Source organism: Phyllostomus discolor, chromosome 3, assembly GCF_004126475.2.
Source record: "Phyllostomus discolor isolate MPI-MPIP mPhyDis1 chromosome 3, mPhyDis1.pri.v3, whole genome shotgun sequence".
NCBI classification, from domain to species: domain Eukaryota; kingdom Metazoa; phylum Chordata; class Mammalia; order Chiroptera; family Phyllostomidae; genus Phyllostomus; species Phyllostomus discolor.
Window position 1 is genome coordinate 123591411 of NC_040905.2, and position 6577 is coordinate 123597987.

The 6577-nt window shown below is 41.3% G+C and overlaps 1 pseudogene; it reads left to right on the forward strand.

The window, feature by feature from the left end:
* The first annotated feature begins 4958 nt into the window (after nt 1-4958).
* Nucleotides 4959-5775, forward strand: LOC114505136 (annotated as a pseudogene).
* The last annotated feature ends 802 nt before the right edge of the window (nt 5776-6577 follow it).

Consider the following 6577-nt stretch of genomic DNA (forward strand, 5'->3'; position numbering starts at 1 on the left):
TGAGCAGCATTTCTTACATCATTAACATAAACTTTTCATTACAATGGTCATGGGAGAGGTATCTCATAATGTATTTAATCCGATCCTTACTGTTGGACATTAGGTTGTTCTGGATGTGTCTCCTTTAATCTGTATTAACACAGGAAATGTTTATACTATAGTGAGAAAAAAAGCAAGACGTTAAAGAGTATGATTCATTTTTGCACATGTATGTGGACATATATGTGTATGTGTGTGTATACACATACAATAAACATTTCATATACATGCCTGTGTCTGTATGATAAAAGATTGACACAATATACAGCAAAATGTTAACAATCTTTTTCTGGGGTTAGTAAGTTCTGGGTTAATTTCTGTTTTCTTCTTTTCTCTACATTTGCTAAAATGCCTAGTGGAGTGAAGACTGTGTGCACCACCTAGAGCCTTGCTGCAGGACTCAGGCACTCCTGCCCCCAGCTTCTGGGAGTGCTGGCCATCGGTGCCTCTCAGCTGAGACAGTTTCCAGGGGCTTTCCTCTGCTGAAGGAGCAGCCTCACCCAGGGTCACAAGCACCCTTCCTGGGATATCTTCAGCCATGAGTGGTCTTTGCAGGCATAAAAAGGCCAGGGCCCTACTTTAGTCTGACTCCAACACTCCTACGGATCAGCTGAGGCCTTTCTCCTGGATGCCCAATTTCTCCCTCTGCCCAGGCCTGCTTTCTAGGTGAGCCAACCTATAGCATCTAAAATGAAGACATTCATTTGGCAATGAAAAAACTTTTCAGTTTAAAAAAAATTTTGTAAAATGCCCTACTTTTTGTTCTAGAAGATCTCCCACTATAAAAAATTATCTGTTCTCCAGTGTGGCCAATGAAATATACTATGAGATCTGTTCCCTGAGTCATGCAGAGAAATTCATGGAAGGCAATTAATCAGTCTTTTTCTCTGACAATAAATCCCCTCCCAGTGGTGCCTGTCCCTGACCAGCTGACATTTCCTTAACCCACTTGCCACCTTACTTGTGTTAAATGACTTATAGTCTTAAACTTGGAGATTTTAATCTCATCTATTAAGCCAGCAGGGCCAATAATTCCCTGAATGCATTTTTATTGACTTTGTAAATCAGACTTCCCCACATCAGACACAGTGACCGGGAGAGAGGTGTTTGTCTGTGAAATTGGCTGGACACAGACCATTGACTGTGATGATAACCAGTGATTTGTGGGACCAGATAGACAAGCCACATGCACTAAGCAGATTAAAATATAACAAAACAAAAAGGTTCCATTACCAGGAATACTGGCAAAGGGCAGCAGAATGTTCTTGATAAAAGTCAGAAAACAAACTAATTCCTGCAGTGAGCCAGCGTATGTGAGGCTGCTAAGCACAGCTAAGTAAACTAATTTCAGAAAGCCCTTCAGTGGAAGTCAGAGAAAGCTGGGCTCCCACCCTGCAGAGGTGCAGGTTCTTATGCTCTGCAGGCCCTCCGCCTGCTGACAGGAAGAGCTTGCAAAGGATGCAGTGAGGGTCCTAAACAGCTTTAAAGAACACTCTTCTGGTGGCCCTTTTCCCACTGAGGATAAGACTTAATGAAATCTAGGTGGTCGGGTGCCTGCCTACTGCTCTGACTTTATCCTTGTCACTCCCACTCTTGCCTGCTCCTCTCCATCTACATTGCCTTCTTGCTGTTATGCCAATACCACTAGCACCTCTGACCTCAGGGCCTTTGCAGTTGCTGTTCCTTTTGACTACCATGTTCTTATACCAGTCTAGTTCATGCACTTCACTCAGGTCTCTGGACAGATGTCACCTCCTCGGAGATACCTTCCCTGGTCACTCAATCTGAAATGTACCCTGCCTCCCCAAGCCCAAACACTCTCAGTGTCTCCATTCTCATTTTTTTTGTATTTAGTATAAACAAACATCATGTTATTTATTACACACAGTTGTTCATTCTAAGCCTCACTTCTCCAGAGAACAGGAGTTTTTGTCTGTTCAGTGCTGTATTCTCAGTGCTTAGGACAGAAAGTGCTGGAGTGTTTGTTGAATGAATGAATGATGTATGCCACCAGCTATTCTTTTATCTTCATCAAAGTAGCTGAATTTATTCATATAGTATTTATGTAACAAATGTTTGGTGAGGACCTGCAATAAGCCAGGCCTTTTGTTTGAGTCTCTCTCTGAGGGGATTCCATCACTTCCTGCCTTCATCTGAAAGACATGGCTGTTTATTATTTTTGAAATATATTTTATTGATTATGCTATTACAGTTGTCCCATTATTTTCTCCACCTTCTTCCCCTCTGCCCTGCAACTGCCATCCACCCACATCACCCTCCCCCTTAGTTCATGTCCATGGGTCATATATATAAGTTCTTTGGCTTCTCCATTTCCTAAACTATTCTTAACCTACCCCTGTCTATTTTGTACATGCCAATTATGCTTCTCATTCCCTGTATGTTTTCTCCTATTCTACCCCTCCCCACTGATAACTCTCCATGTGATCTCCATTTCTTTGATTGTGTTCCTGTTCTAGTTGTTGCTCAGTTTGTTTTTGTTTTTTATAGGTTCAGTTGTTGATAGTTGTGAGTTTACTGTTCATACTTTTTATCATGTGCTTTTTCTTAGATAAGTCCCTTTAACATTTCATATAATAAGGGCTCTGTAATGATGAACTCCTTTAGCTTTACCTTGTCTGGAAAGCACTTTATCTGACCTTCCATTCTAAATGATAGCTTTGCTGGATAGAGTAATCTTGGATGTAGGTCCTTGCCTTTCATGACTTAGAATACTTCTTTCCAGCCCCTTCTTGCCTGCAAGGTTTCTTTTGAGAAATCAGCTCAAAAGAAAGTGAGCTGACAGTGCCTGTAAGATAGTCTTACAGGCACTCCTTTGTAGGTAACTGCCTCTGTTTCTCTTGCTGCTTTTCAGATTCTCTCCCTATCTTTCATCTTGGCTAATGCAATTATGATGTGTCTTGGTGTGTTCCTCTTTGGGTCCAACTTCTTTGGGACTCTCTGAGCTTCCTGGACTTTCTGGAAGTCTATTTTGTTTGCCAGATTGTGGAAGTTCCCTTCATTATTTGTTCAAATAAGTTTTCAATTTCTTGCTCTTCCTCTTGTCCTTCTGACACCCTTATGATTCAGTTGTTGGAACATTTAAAGTTGTCCCAGAGGTTCCTAACTCTCTCCTCATATTTTTTTAATTCCTCTTTCTTCATTCTGTTCCAGTTGAATGTTTATTTCTCGCTTCTTCTCCAAATCATTGATTTGAGTCCCTGTTTCCTTCCCTTCACTGTTGGTTCCCTGTACATTTTCTTTTATTTCACTTAGCACAGCTTCACTTATTCCTCTGTTTTATGACAATACTCAGTCATTTCTCTGAGCAACCTGATTACCAGTGTTTTGATAGGCTGGTTATCTCTTCATTGCTTAGTTCTGTTTTTAGAGCTTTGATCTGGTTTTTTTTTTTTTTTTCATTTGGACCATATTTCTTTGTCTTGATGCACCTGTTATGTTGTAAGTGGTGGAGCCTTAGGTATTGGCCAGGGCAGGGCAACACAAGTCACTGCACGTGGGGGACTGTATGTGGAAGAGGGGTCTGAGAGGGAACAATATTACTTGCTCAGCTGACAGCCAGCTTTCAGTCACTTCCCCCACTACTCACAAGCAAGTTAGGCCCTTCTGGTGCTGATTCCTAGGTGGGTGGGTTTGTGTCAGTTTCAGGACTCTGTGGGTCTCTCTAAAAAACTCTCCTGTGAGGCTAGAAGTTTCTCCCACTGCTGCAACCCTCACAGAATTTGATAGCCAGAGGTTTTGAAGTTTTCTTTCCCCACACTGGAACCCTGGGTTGTGCAGCCTGTCTCATTCCCAAGTTGTTCCTCCAAGTTTATCCACACATAAATGTGGGGCCACCCAGTCCAGCAGCTGCTGCCTTGCCCATCTGGTCCACCAGCCATTGCCTTGCCCATGTGCTCTCTCCTCCCAGCTGCCTGTCTCCCCCATACTCTTACCAGTCTGAAGAATGTTTCTTTAACTCCTTGGTTGTCAGACTTCCATACAGTTCTATTTTCTGGCAGTTCTGGTTATTTTTTTAAATTTGTTGTTGGCCTTCTTTTGGTTGTACAAGGAGGCAAAGTGTATCTACTACACCTCCATCTTGGCCGTAGTCTCTCCAAGCACACACTTTGTTGGTATGTGTGAAAAATTCTTTTCCAGCAATATGCTCAGCTCACTTCCCTTTCTAAATTCCTCCAGAGAGAGTGGCAGGAAGTATGTAAGAATGAGAAATGCCAGGGACAGACCATTTTTTGAGGCAGTCTGGCAGGGGAGGAGGGAGGACAAGGGGTACTAGGAAGAGGCAGGATGGAGGGCATGAATTTTGGTTAAAGAAGGAACTGTTGGAAAGAGAGAGGCTATGAATTCAAAAGAGAGAGAAAAGTTAATGTGGAGAGAATGTCCCTAAGGAGGGAGCAGGCAAAAGATCAAAAGCATGAGTGGATGAAATAAAATTAATTAACAAGTTCATGCCTGAAAGCCATCATTTTCTTTCTGAGATAGAAGTCTAATCCAAGGGGACTGGGCTAATTTAGGAGTCAAGAAGACGTGGCAGTGTGTGTTTGAAACATACCAGCAGCTGAGAAGAGCAGGAGAGAAAGAGGACAAGCACTGGAAGGGATGCCCTGCCTGCTGAGGGCCATGCAAAGCTGGAGACCTTGACTTTGAGGTGTCCTATCATACATGCCTGCATAGCTTATTCTGCACTCCCATACATGGCAAGTAATGCCTGGCTGTCTTTGTGTTGTAAAAATAAAATAACAATAATCACTAACATTTATTAGGATATTACCATTTCCCCCATTTTACAGATGAGGAAACTGGGGCACAGAGTTACACAGACAGTGGTTGTATTAGTCAGGGTTCTCCTGAAAAACAGAACAAAAAGATATATATATATATCTTTCTCTGTCTCTGTCTTTATGGAAGCTGTCAAACAAGGTTCAGCCACAGCTGTTCTGAAATAAAAAACCTGTGCAGTGTGGTTGCACTGAAAAGAGCACAATCAGAGTCTGCAGCTTGCCAGAAAAGTTCTCCCTGTTGGCCACAGTATTGGTATCTCAATTATAGGACTTAAGCTGATGCTAGGCTATTATATAATATTATGTATCAGGAGTTTTTGGATTCCAGATTTTTATTTGACAGACCTCTTCCTGTGTCTCATCTTACATCTCTAATTAGAAGCAAGAGCCAGTTACCAACACAAAGATATGGCTGAAGACCATATGGTATTGGGCTGCTTATTGCTGGATATGATGATATGGGTTCTCATATTTCCCAAACATGTCCATCTGCCAACTATTTTGACTGCAGAGTTCTATCTATTAGAGTCCATTTTCAATCAGCCCATACTTACTTGGAGAGACATGTCTGAGTTTACAGAGTTAACTGGAATGAACTGGTTAAGCATGGTCTGCATGCTTTCAGAGAGACTCCCTGCAGAACAGGACCTAACTGCAAAGAACAATTCCATTGGACTTGTTGGTTAAGACTTGGAGTTTATGATTTATGATGATGATGATGATATGTCTCCATTCCTGGGTCTTGAAGAAAGGCCCCAGAGAAAAGCACAACACTTCTCAACATGCTGATCAGCCTGCAGAAAAGTCATTAAGTGATAATCCCCCAGTCTATATATGTGTTATCAAATGTGTAAGTATGAAGGAACATGTACTGGTGACAATAATCTATACTTTGAACAAAAAATGCAGAAGTGGAATGGTATGTTTTAGGAATTAGTCCTAATTCCTGTGATGTGAGTTTTTCCCAAGCAACTTCACTGAAACCATATAATGGGATGTATTTTTCTTTGAAAAGATCTATATAATCATATTCTAGAAAGTATATTTATCTGTGCTGATGTTTTTATGTAAAGAACATAGTGTTTTTGTGGTTTTAAAAACAACTCTGAGATAAAATTATTTCATCTGCTGATGAAAAAAAAGAATAATAAAGTTTTCTTTCACAGAGAAGCAAGAGGAAGCAAAAGGCAACTCATCAGAAAGCAATTGCAATAATTTGGAAAGAGAAGATGGGGTTCAATGAGAAGGGAAGCATGAGAGGCAGTGGGAGGCTCCATCAAACTCTGGGTGTGTTTTGAAGGCAGAGTGAAGAGAAGGTGCTGATGCTTCAAAGAAAAAGAGGCGTGAAGGGTGCCCCAACACTTTGCTCTTCCTCACAGGTCAGTTGCTCTTCCTTGGCCGCCCACTCTCTTCCCAGGGTTGTCATAGGCCTCACATTTACAAGGACCTCAAGTGAAAAAGTTTAGCCTAAATTTGTCCCTAAAATTGCAAAGGTAAGCACATATAATAAGATAATTATATAGGAAGGTGGGAGAGAGAAGAAGGATGCAGTGACAATTGAGTTAAATTCCTGTCCATCATAGCTGGCAGTCAAAAGATAGTGTCCATGGTTGATAAATGAAGAAATAGCAGTTTTCACAAGTTGCTTGGAGATATGGAGGTAACCACTAGAAGAAATACTTAAAAAGAGTTAAAATTGGTTGTCTCTGAGTAATAAGATTGAGAGTGGCAAAGGGTTG